This window comes from Rhagoletis pomonella, unplaced genomic scaffold (assembly GCF_013731165.1).
Source record: "Rhagoletis pomonella isolate Grant_MI unplaced genomic scaffold, Rhpom_1.0 Rhpom_scaffold_00002, whole genome shotgun sequence".
In the NCBI taxonomy this organism is placed as follows: Eukaryota; Metazoa; Arthropoda; class Insecta; order Diptera; family Tephritidae; genus Rhagoletis; species Rhagoletis pomonella.
Genome location: NW_023458556.1, coordinates 10462278 through 10475430, shown reverse-complemented (window position 1 = coordinate 10475430; position 13153 = coordinate 10462278).

Below are 13153 nucleotides of genomic sequence, written 5' to 3'. Positions count from 1 at the left end.
TTTTTTTCGAAACTAAATTACTCCGCCCTAATGAACATTCATATTTACCTACTTACTACATTCAAGCAATCCAATAATATTAATGTTTTTTCTCCATTCCAGTAAGGCCTCCCTCCAATTATTGGTTTGCATTATCGAATTAGTACGGTAATTTGATATTTGTGCCATTACAAGTAGAAATATGGATTTCTAATTTCGAAAAAAATGTCTAAATATCATGGGTGCGCAAAAGTTTAGCTGCCTACATATACTTTTATGAATAAATTGTGTTAATTTCCACTAATGTACATACATATGTATGTATGTATGTTTGTATGTCATGTCCACTAGTAGGGTGTGTGTATTCGTTAGTACAAAAGTAAATGCATACATTTATAGTATGCCCTGTTTTGGTTAAATGTGGAATTGAATTACATACATTTTAAGTGCAACTGTTGAGAGCACATGAGAGCTGAGCTGTTAGTAGTTGGTTAGTCCGTACTGCTACCACTGCTGCCACCGCTGCCCTTCCCTGTTGTCTGCTTTTCTAGTGGTAATGCAATATGCGCAACGGCCGCAACATACTCGTACATACATACAGACATAACGAGAACGTTGACAACAAAACATAAGCACTAAAAAAAGCTATGTATATAAGTACGAGTATGTCCTTACTTACATATCGCACATCGTCTGCAAAAGGAGCATAACTCAAAATTACAAGTTTGTCAGAAAATGCGAAAAAAAACAATTTCTTAGCACGTGATAATCATATGGGCAGCGAGACTTTACCTTAGGTTTTTTTATTATTATAATTTATAACACAATTAGCTGCAGCTTTTGCTGAAAGGTAAATAAATGCTGTGTGCACATTTTAGGCGCATAATTTCCAAAATGCCAAATTTTGAGTTGTGTCGCTTTTGAGAACGCTGTGCGGTATGTAGATTCCATTCAACCATTTGTAATGGAATTGTTTAAGTTTTGTCTGCCATTTACTTATTTTTTTAACGAGTACGCTGAATGCGTTGCTTTAATTTGCTGTAATGGCACGCTGGAGTACATTACGTACTAAACGCTCGAAAGCTTCTGACAAAGTGCATCGTAAAGCGCACAAAACGCTTGCGCATAACTCCTCAGTACGTTTCCAACAGCTGTGATAGTTAATCAAACAAAATTGACGACAAGCGACTGCTAGGACTCTGGGCACAACTTTTGTAGGGCTCAAAGTGAATTATGTACCGAAGCCAAGCGCGTCTGTGTGTGTGTGTGCGTGTGTGTAAGTTTGGGTATGTAGTCAATGAAGCGCATCATTGCGCCACGGCTGATAAGCGCCAAAGCGCTGTACTAATGGTGAGCACAAGCGTTGAGCGCACAACAAAAACGCTATATGTAGGTACATCTGATATCTCGTGAGAATAAAAGCATTCGCATTCGATTTCATATTCGCTACTCATTTGATTCGATCACCTAAATAACTACATATGTATGTAAGTTTGTACATAATTGAACTACATATACATACATACACTTATACTTGTTAAGTATGGATGTACAAAGCTTTTCAATAATTTCGCTATATAGTACCTATATTTCAATATTTACAATTTCAATTTATCCATTAACTCTATTGTATTCGACCGTCAATATTGGTCGAACGCGCGGCGTTGTCACGGGGTTGTCACTATCGCCGTGCTTTGTCGCCGCGCGATAGAATAGGTAAACTTTGTCCATTCAATTAATGTTTAAATTCGTTTACTCTGTTATCAGGTGCACAAGTTTATGTGTGTTGTATGTATGTACACATAGGTATGTATGTATGTAGGTACAAATTTACCAGTGTATTTTATTTGGTGCTGCTGTTTTTGCGGGTTCACCGCCAGCTGTTGTCATTATGTGCGTTTGACTTATTTAGTTGTTGGCTACTCGCTGCTGCTGCTACTCCACCCAAGCCGCGATTCGCGTTTTCTCGTATCTATAACTGCGTCTACGTGCGTCCGCATTATCGACTGTCACGCAGCTAAAAAAGCAGTAGATAAAGTTCTTTCTTTCCGTTCCGGGTGAAACTATTTTTACGTATGTACATATCTACATATGTATACACACGTTCATATTTTTTGTCTAATCAAAATCAGCTGTTTGTATATATTTGTACTCACATACATGAAGATATGGATGTACATGGGTACAAACGTGATAGTGAATTGTTAAGTGTTTTTCAAATTAAAATGACGCTGCATTAGCGGCAAGTTTTAGAAGTTACATATGTGAAATATGTAGTCAGCGCACAGTGGTACTCCCTACACACAATCATAAAAACAAATGAAGGTATTTTTTTTTTTCAAAGTGAAAGATGCAAAAGCATATGATTTTTAATTAGCGATATGTAGTAAGTGTCGAAACTGAAAGCGCATTGATTAGAAAAAAAGGGTCATTACATATGTATGTACGTATGTGTGTATCTACATCAGGGTGCATACAAAAAAATGCGGTTTTTCCATCGGAATTATAAAATCAATTTTATTTCAAGGTTCATGCCAAGATATTTCGTAAAAATATTAAGATTTACGTGAACTGGATCGATTTGAAAAACCTCAAAAAAATCTCATTATTTATTTTGATTCAGTTAATAAAATTTTTAAACATTTTTTTGCACACCTTTTGAGCATAAACTCTTCTATTATCTGAGTTGATTTTTTCCTAGCTCGCGTAAATCTTAATATTCATCCAAAATATTTTGGCGCAAGTGTTTCAAAATATGTATACATTTTATAATTCCGATGGAAAAGCAATGCCCAATTTTTTTTTGCTTAGAGAGTGATGCACCCTAATGTGTGGACATGTGCATAATCACTGAATGCGTCATTAAAGTTGTAATTTGTAACTCGTTTGTTAAAAACTTAGTTTTCAAGTGAACTTGAACAAAGTTCATGCACTCTTCTGTTTACAAACTTTTATTTAATAAAGGCAAACATGATCCCTGAACTTGTGATACATATGTATGTATGCATGTATGGATGTATGGATTTACGGGTATTGTAAGTACATACAAATGTATTTCGTCTATTTGCGTGCACTTTGCCAGCTTAATTGTTTTCATGGAGTACCGCTTGAGTTTGTGTAAAAAACACACACACATACACATCGTCGTTAAAATACAAAACAGCGTATGTAAGGTTATCAAGATTTAACCGGACAGAGTAAAAATATATGCTACTCTTGATCAGCGGTATTGCAACTATGCTGTTATTTTGCAGTACCTAGGCTAATATCGATATGATGGTATGACCTAATAAGGCTTTATGCCTTGAGCTTCCTATGAGCAAATCAAATTTTTGCCACAAATGGTAGTTACGCGGTTTTACAAAACGACGATAGGCGGTTTTGCACTTTAAACGACAATATGTATGTACACACATTAGACCGCACCAGAAATAAAATCGCCCATATCGCTGAGTCTAAAATAATTTTGTAGGCAACTTCAAAAAATATATATATATTTTTTTTGACGAACTTAGGAGTCCCTAAAGTTCATTGATCTCAAGTAACCTATTCATGTATGTACACATGTATGTACGTTAGGCTTACTCACCAGATCACCCTAACGTACTACCTTAATGTCAGTAAATTAAAGCCCTCCATAAATCAATCAACTCTTGCAAAGGAGGTATTTTGATTAGTCCAAAAGAACTATTTAAAAAAAAAAACTGTGATTGTGTAGGTGTCACCGAAAAATCTAAAAAGGCGGCCCCTAGGTTCGGCCAAAAAAAAAAATGTCCTTCAAAAAATGCTTTAGACTCAAAGGTGTAAGTCGAACTTCATTTTTTTGCTTGTAAGGTGATACGGTCTAATGTACATATATCTATGTGTGTATGAGTACATGAAAAATTGACAGTTTAATTGCAGGCAAAACAATCATAAAGAATAAAAGCTAAATCGTTTTTTTTTTAACTGCAATTATTCTGGTTTTATCGTTGACCACTGAACATTTTTTCCGAATCAACATTTCTTATTTTTGTTAAGTCGTTGAAGGCCGTTACTAAAAAAAAAAAGTTCAAGTTTTTATGATCCATCAATTGCGGCGATCATTGCGACTCTGTTGGTGGTGTTCGTGCTCAATTTCGTAAATTTCTTCTAAGGTGTTTTCGGGTCGCTGATTCTAAATCTCTATAGGTACCTCTATAAAGAAAGGTACATAAAGTATACATATATGTTTAAAATGATCAGTGTTAACTACTAGACGTGTTTCAACCTGTATACGTGAATTCGACATAGGTCATCAATTCTAAAGCTGGGTGGCGCTGGAGTGGAGATATTTAGAAAATTCGTAATTATATTCCGATCTGGTTGATAATGAGTATCTATCATATACATGATAAGATGTACTTCAAAAAAATGTTTGTGCTACGCTTTTAAGAACAGCTGGGCCGATTAATTTTTGTTGTTGTTTTTCTACGAAAAAACCTGCCCGTCTTTGAGTAATCAATGCTTTTAAGTCCTCTTATAAGAGCTTTAAAGAACGATTTAGGCAGTCCTTGGCTTACATGACACAAGACTAGAAGCTGAGGCACCTGATCATTGTCGCATTTGCAAACTATTTTATAAAATCCAGGCAGGGAGCGTAAACAAATTGGTTTGTAGTCGAGTGATAAGTGATTCCATAGCCCCACTATTTTTGGTATTTGTACATATGTTTGAGGAGAGTTCTGTTTTTCAGTCGTTTCAACCTAGGCCAAGACGCGCCGCGAAGCAAGGTTGATATTTGCTAGTAAAGTGATAAAAGTGCTATTTTGAAATCATTTAGCCAACATACATATGTATATATGTACATACGTACATGCATATCTACCTATAACTACCCGAGTAGAATATTATCTCCACTTTTTTATAGCTATACTTCAAACCAGTTTGTGTCGATGCAAATGCGCGTGCAATGTTATCTATTATTAACTGACCTTTATAAGAAAATAAAAAGCGGTTATTAAAATTCTTCACGTCGATAGCAACAATATTTGGTTGAGGACAAAAGTATAGAAAGAAAAAAAAAATACTGCGGAGAAATTCTGTTTGCGTATTCGCTACCGTATGCAACTGTTACATACAAATTCTATGGCATAGATATTTTTAAAAAGACTAGACTAGACAATTTTTCAAAGGCTAATTTGCATATGTATATTTTAAATTTAGGCGTATAAATATTCGCAAGATCGCCAAAATGGCAAGACAAGACAGATAGAAACTGTTGTTCTAGCAATTCCACTGAATCCGGTTATTTATTAAAATATAGTTTTGAAGCTTGGTATGAGGGTGTATGTGAGTGAAAACTGAAGGAGTGTTTAAAGAAATATATTTGGAAAAAAATGGTTTTTAGCGCTTACCGCATTAGTAATGGAGATATCTAAACATATTGCGGTATGTTTTCGCTGCAGACTTTGCTTATTGAGGTTTCTTTTATTCCAATAGCATACATCAGGCAGCTCCAAACCTATGCGACCTATTTCTGGCTTATCTCTGCAATTGTCAAACCGCGTAAGCAAACAAATAGCAAAAACAAATAACAAAATATTGTTTTTTTTTTATAATGAGCGAAATAAGGTTGAGAGGCTGAGAGTAGAACTTGAAAACTTCGAGCTTCTTTGCATTTTGAGCTTCACAGCTGGCGGTTGACTTTGTCACTTACATACATATGTATGTGTTTATTTTTATTTGTTTTCGAGCACGTACTTTATTTATTTACTTCGAAATTAACACAAAACAAAACAAACAAAAAAAACAAGTCGCGTAAATGTGCAAACAAATATTGTGTATTGGTTGAAAACTACACACGTAGTACATATGGGCAATTCCATGATAACTCATTTTACATTTGAGCGAAAATTTTTTAAAGTTATAAGGCATTTCCACCAAGCCTTAACAGCAGTTAAGCATTTGATCGAAATAGGCTATTAAACGCAAATTTAGCCTTAGATTTAATATTTGAAGATAAGGTCAACAGATTAATATGACTAATTTTCGTATTTAAATTAATGAATTTAAAGAAAAAATAAATGAAATTCATATATCGCTAACTCACCTTACAATTTCGGAAGATAGAGTTCTGAGACCATTTGCCGAATCTAAAATTCAGCGTAATAGCTGTCATTAGCTAATTTTTAATGATTGAACTTTATGCACAATTTATTGAAGTATGATATATAAAAAATTTACAAGCTGAATTTTATTCCGTTCTAAGATATTAAAAAAAATACTTATACGGTAACTCACGTTACAAGAAATTGGTATCTTTCGTTCATTCCGAATTATAAGTAAAATTTAAATAAAGAAGTAAAATTTTGTAAAACTAACCCAAAACCCAACAATAAATGGATTATTGTTAATATAAATAGTTGAGTGCATTACTACAGGAGTAGTTTTACAATGTGAACATAAGTACATACCTATATCAAAAATAAACTATTATATAATTTTGGCAATGATTTTAAATTTCGTTCCCTTAAATGCTATTAAAAAATCTATACAATAAAACCATAAAATAAAAACAAAAGAAAAAAATGCTTATGATTTTATGGCTCTGCGCTGTGGAAATGGCCTTATACATATATACATACATACATGTAAATATATTGTATTTATTGTATGAAGGGCATGTACAGATGTAAGCATGCATGAAATTAATTAAGAAGTTGTGCACATACATATGCACATCCATACATACATATGAATATAAATAGTTGCCTCCACTCCTTTGTTTTTGTTGTTGCCAATTCTGTTGAAAAATATTGAAATAATTAAGCACAGTCAAGGAAGCTGAGCATAATTGAAATATTTCATACTTATACTGTACACACTAGTAGTTGACTAAGCATTCAGAGAAAAGCATATATCGTCGTCTGGATAAAAGATTGTCGTAAGCGCCATTTTGATCATTTTCAGTTATAAATATTAAAAAAAAAGACTTTTCGATTGTTGTTATGCATTTTTGGATATCCCCTTTAGTTTTCGAGATATTGGCTTAAATTTTTTCGGTAATTTAGTAAAAATTTAGTTAATAATACAGTCGTACTAAACTAATGAAAATCTTTAAAATGGCGTTATTGAGTAAAAAGTATCGTTAATTTTGTACAAATTTGAATTACATTTTGCCGTATGTCATACAAAGTGGCTGTCAAATTGTTCATAAATGTCGCATACTAAAGAAAATCATTCATAAACTAAAAACTAATTAACAATAAAATAATTTAACAATTTTGTGCATTAGTAACATTCTCCGAGACTTTGGAGAAACCTATCTTCGCCTTTTTCGAGAAATTCAATACTAAACTTCAGTCGCGGTTTCCCAAAACCTGCCGAAAGTCACATACGGCATTCTTTCACCTAGGCGACGATCAGTATATTAAGGCGTATCACGAAAAAAAGTTAAGCGTGTGTCAGTTTTATTTGAATACTTATGCCGAGAATAAATTAGACCCTACCGGACAACAAGCTCGCCGTATACGCCTGAGTCCAAAGAATTTTTGAAAGACAATTACGAAAAAAATGATATATTTTTTTGGTTGGATGTGGGGGTCTGTGGTTGTTGTCTCGAAGAGAGAATTTTTTGTTCCCCATTAATTTTATTAGGTTTCAAAGAAAATTTGTGAAAATGAAGAGGATACCTTGGATATTTGGTTTTTGGTGCTTTTTATTAAAAAAGACAAAAATGTAATTTAAAAGTTGCGTCACATGAATAGACACAGTAACGGGGCGTCTACACAGGCGATAATTTTTAAACTTGATAATGTTATCAGGCAATATATTGCTCATTGCTCACGATAAGCAATACAGTGAAACCTCTCCTAACGGACACCTCTATTAGACGGACACCTCCCTTGGGCGGACATTTTTCCCTATACCAAGTTTTAAGTATAAATTTCGGAACAAATTACTCTCTCTTAAGCGGACACTCTCTTGGCCGGACGCGGACAGTTATTTTGCATAAAATTGACACAAAAACTCTATTGGGCGGACGCGAACCTCTTATCAACGGACATTAAGATTTCTTTTCATAACAAATCAAACAAAAACCTCCGTTGAGCGGACGCGAACTCCTCATAGGCGGACTACTAAATGGAAAAAGGGGACTTCCCGCACAAAATGTGATTGTTATGCACACATTTAGTTTGGTATGCGCAGTGGTTTAGGTTCGTTATTTGAATTGTCAGAAACCCTTGGAGACTGATAAAAACATGAAAACTATTGATGAAAAAGGTACTGACACTGAAAAAAATTAAAAATTAAACTTACGTCAATCGACGATTTCACAATTTTTTATGTAATGAATCTATGGTTTTATGTAGTTTATGGACTGAAATGTAATATTTATTTTTATTTTGTTATTACTTAATATGTACTTAGCACATAAATGAAATATGCACTTTTGAAAAAAGACATGGACATTTTTGTTTGAACGATGTAATATCAATATCTTTTATTCAAATAAGAAATAGTGACTATTCAATTAATTAAAACATTAAAAAGTTCTAAAATAGGCTTCCCCTCCATTAAGCGGACACCTCTCTTGGGCGGACAAAAAATGACTGACGGTGAGTGTCCGCCCAAGGGAGGTTTCACTGTAATTATCAGAGCTTTTATTTTGATAAATACTACTGGTCATTTGGTAATTTGACAGCTACATTTTCACTTGCCCAAAAACTTCGTAGCGATTAAATCCGGCAAAAATACTTGTTAGACGTCATCTTACAAATGCTTTTATTAAAGTAAAGAATAAAAATGACAGTTGGTAGGCAATAATCAAGTGGGCGTGAAAGCTCGCCATTCTGGACTATTCTTTCTTTTTTTCCAGGCAAAAGTACCGCATTGCAAATTTTAGTGGTTTAGAGCAGGAGCCGCTGGAACATTGTCGATAAATCATTTATTAAGATTTTTTTTTTTTCTGTACCTTTGTCAAATTTGTTCAAATTATTTCCAACGCAAACCTTGCCAACTTTTTTTCATTTTGAGATTTCTCGGAGCTTAGGGTTAAATGTGCGCAATGCGCTGAAGACCCAACTAAAATATACACTATGACAGCTAGTTAAAAAAAAAGCCAAAGACCGGCGCAACAAGCAGCCAGTTATTGGAACTTGTCGCCAAACAACAGCAAGAAATATCCAACAGCAAATATTTGCATTACAAATATAACAACATTAACATGTTGACGATTGATTCGAATTTCAAATTATTTTGAAAAATTGTCTGATGTACATACATACATACATATGTACATATATGTCAAGTGTTTGTGTCATACGGCTGCGTTATGTTTATATTCAGCACACAAAGTTATCGTTTGGCAAAATGGACATTCGATTGACGTCTTGGCTGCTCATCGATCCGTTTGTTTAGCTGTTTGGCCATTGTTGACTCACCGCCTCAAATGGGAATACATAAACATATGTATGGACGTGCGCTTTTAATCGTTCGTATGTATGTATGTATGTATGTATGCATGCATGCTTGAAGCTATGCGTTATTGTATGCAAAGACGCAAGGCGAACAATGGGCGAGCGATAGGCAGCAGCAGCGGCAAAATGGGTAACAGTGCGGCAAATAAGCGCTTTAAACACTTGGCTGGGCGTTTTCGCAGTTTGGTCGAGAGGCGGTTGGGAGGGAGTAGGTAGAGTGTTTGCATGTTTGGCATTACTTATATATATGTATGTATGCACATACCTGAATGCTTAGTGCTTTTAGGCTAGTAAGTGGTCATTTGCACACTGCTCCGGCGAAAGGTGTGTGTCCTCTTGGTTGCGTGTTATGTGAGCGATAGCAGGTTTGTGTGTGTGTGTGTGTTAGGAAATTGCATGTTCGCATGTGTGGAAATTGTCAATTTAGCAAAAACAACTTTTCGATTTGTAGCGTCTGGTTGCATTCGTTGTTTGATTTTAGCTTACATACGCAGAAGCTTTTATCCCACCAAGCCAAAGCAGGGGGGGCGGGGGAGAAGCTGAGTTTTCATCTTATATCCATACACATTTTCTCTCTCATATTTTGACGCTATAATTCAGAGCTACTACAAAAGTTTATATAAGGGTCAACATCATGCAGGTGGAGAATTTTCAGTTGGAAAGGGGTCCATAATTTCAGTAAATTTACATTTATTAGATATCTCATTTGCCGAGTAATATAACTAACAGTCAACGGCACATTTAATGGGTTTAGTTAAATGCATTCTTATTTTTTTAACTTTATAGCCGATAAATCATTTCGTGAACGCTTACATAATCTATTAAGAGAAATTTAATTGACACAAAAGCACGTCAAAGTAGATTAATCTTGAGGAACTACATTTGAAGCACTACTACGAATAGTGCTGAGTAAATTGACAAACTCGCTTTTTGAATTAAATTAAAGAAAATTTTGAATTTCGTGAACGCAACCATAAATCATCAAAACAGTGAAACCCCAACGTGTCATGTGACACCATAATAAAAAAGAAGGTATGCAGTTTCACTAAAAATTTTTTTACGCATGCTGAGATTTTTGAAGTTTTATAATTTGTTCAGCATTACTACATTTTTAAAAGTTAGAAATAAATTATGATATTTCGAGATGGAAATTTCTTTAACATAATTCATTTTTTCTTTAATTTTTTGAGAAGTTCCCAAAGAAATTTAGTACATGAGACACGTATGTACTAAAAATATATATATATAAATTTTAATTTACTTAGCGATAAACGGTTTTACATATGTCCTTATGTTTATGGAATTTCTGCCCCTTACCCAAGAACTGTATACCAGCTTCCTTGCACTGGATTTTTTTTTTGCTGGGAAATTTATGAAACCAAATTTTTCTGAAAGTATGGATTGTATATAGAAAATCAATTTCTCAGTATTCCTAGGTTGGCGATTTTAAGCGGTTTTTTTGCAATTTGAATTTCGTGGTGGCAAAACATTATTTAAAACAATTAAAAGTAATTTAAGGTGAAATATTTATACAATCAAAAGGCCTCCTTAAGGGTTTTGGGGCCCGAAGATTCCGAATTTGGAATTTATTTTTGCCAAAAACGGGCACTGAGTACGATGTGATGCAAAAAAATGAAAGGAACATGAATGAAAAATGCAAACAATGTTTCGCAACAATGTTTCTAAACAACGTTTCTTCGTTTTTTTTTTTGTACTAAAGCGCACAAAAATGCATCCAGCGACCGTTTTTGGTAAGAATGAATTGCATATTCAGATTTATCGTACCCGAAAACCCCCAGAAAAGGCTTTTGATGCTATAAATATTTGCATTTAAAACCATTTTAATTGTTTTAAAAGCTGCTCTGTAACTTCAATTGAAAAAAAAATCGCTTAAAACCGCCAACCTGTGAAAACTGAGAAATTATTTTTCTATATACAATCAGAAAAACTTGGTTTCAAGAATTCCCCAGCCGACCGCCAAACGGTGTTATTTTATAAAATTTAATTTGCTGATGAAATTCTTGCAAAGGCAATTAAAAAAATTTAATCGAGGTTTTCAATCTGGTAGCTAGATTTCGTTGAATATGTCATAATATTAGCAAAATTCAAATGGCTAACATGGCTGCTTATGTCACCAAGTGGAACTATTTCATTATGGGTAGGTCTAACTACTAGTGGTCTTTCCAAAATGGTTTTTGACAGGTGACTGCAGTATATTTGTTGGACTGAATAAATAATTAAATAAAAGTGGTAAAGCAGTTTTAGCTACAAAAGCTGCTTGTAAAGGTTTATATTATCCTTAATATGTAGATAGGTTGTCGCGGCGACTGTAACATAATCTCAAAAGCATTTCGTTAAGGGTCATTTCGGAAACATTTTCGATTACGTTTTTACAAAATTTGAGGTTTTTCGTTAATTTATGCAAACATTTAAAAATTTTAGCTATACAGCTAAATAATTATTTTTTTTTAAATAAATTTTTTATTTTTTTTTCTACTAAATAAATTTTCGAATATATCATGAATAATTTTTTAAGTTTTAAAAACGTTCCCAAAATGATTTTTTCTAGTTCACCATTCAGTACAAAACCACAGTAAAAATACTTAATATTTAATAAAGTAAAATTTTTTATGTTAGACCCATAAGTGGAAGAGTGTGCTTGTACTACCTGCGAGAAACACAACTCATTGAATTACGATCGTTTGTCAAATTTCTTTTATGTAAAATCCAATTTATTGCTTTTGCTTTTATTGGTGTGCCTGCATGTTTGAGCATAACTTTGCATACTTCGTGTTTGGAAAATGAAAACCTCATGGGGGAATTGACCGTCTTAATCAAAAAAAAAAAAACGGTGTTCTTATTCGAAAGCCATAACGTTCAGCCGATTGTTCGATGCGTGGTGAATTCATAATTCATTTGGTATGCCTCAGAATGTCTTGTCACTCGCGCGCAATGAGCTCATGCACATGCACACACACATATATACTCGTATGTACGCTGGCATTTTAAAATAAATTCATGAATTCAGCAACAACTTCTTAACGCGTTGGGAGGTGGCTAAGCAGTAGCCATTTGCATGGCATTTCCTTTTGAAAGGTTGACAAATCGCTTAGCGAACACAAGGCACACACACACATGCTTGTGTGTGCGCAAGTGCATGTGTGTGCGAGTATAAATTATTCTAAGCGGCATATTAGCATATATGCTATGAAGTCATACGGGCGAATTTTACACGTTCACAACTCGACAAGTTTTTTTTTTTGTTTTTTTTTTTTTTACCTAAACGCCGTGTCGCGAATTGAGGTACGCATAGCGGGTTTGCTTTTAAAGTCTTTTGTTTGTCTGCTCATTTGGCATTCAAATTTGTGGCTTTCTTATTTGCCTTCACACACACACACACACACAAACAAGTTCTTTAGTATTTATTTATTTGTCACCGTACGTTGCCGTTAGACTGCGTTTGTTATTCCACGCTTTTGTTTGTTTTCCATTTTCTTCTCTATTCATACCGCCGTTCTACGAGGCGAGAAGGCTATGACCAAATTTACTTAACAAATATCGAACGGCAGTAAAAGATCCGAAGAGCATCTATGGCTGTTTTAATTGTGTGTATCTAAATAAATGCCAACACTACTTAGGTGATTCTCAGATTTTACTTGTTGTGTTTTTGTTCTTCTAAATTTCGTGTATTCATTGCATTTCAAGGTGACGCACAAATTAACGCGAAATGAAAT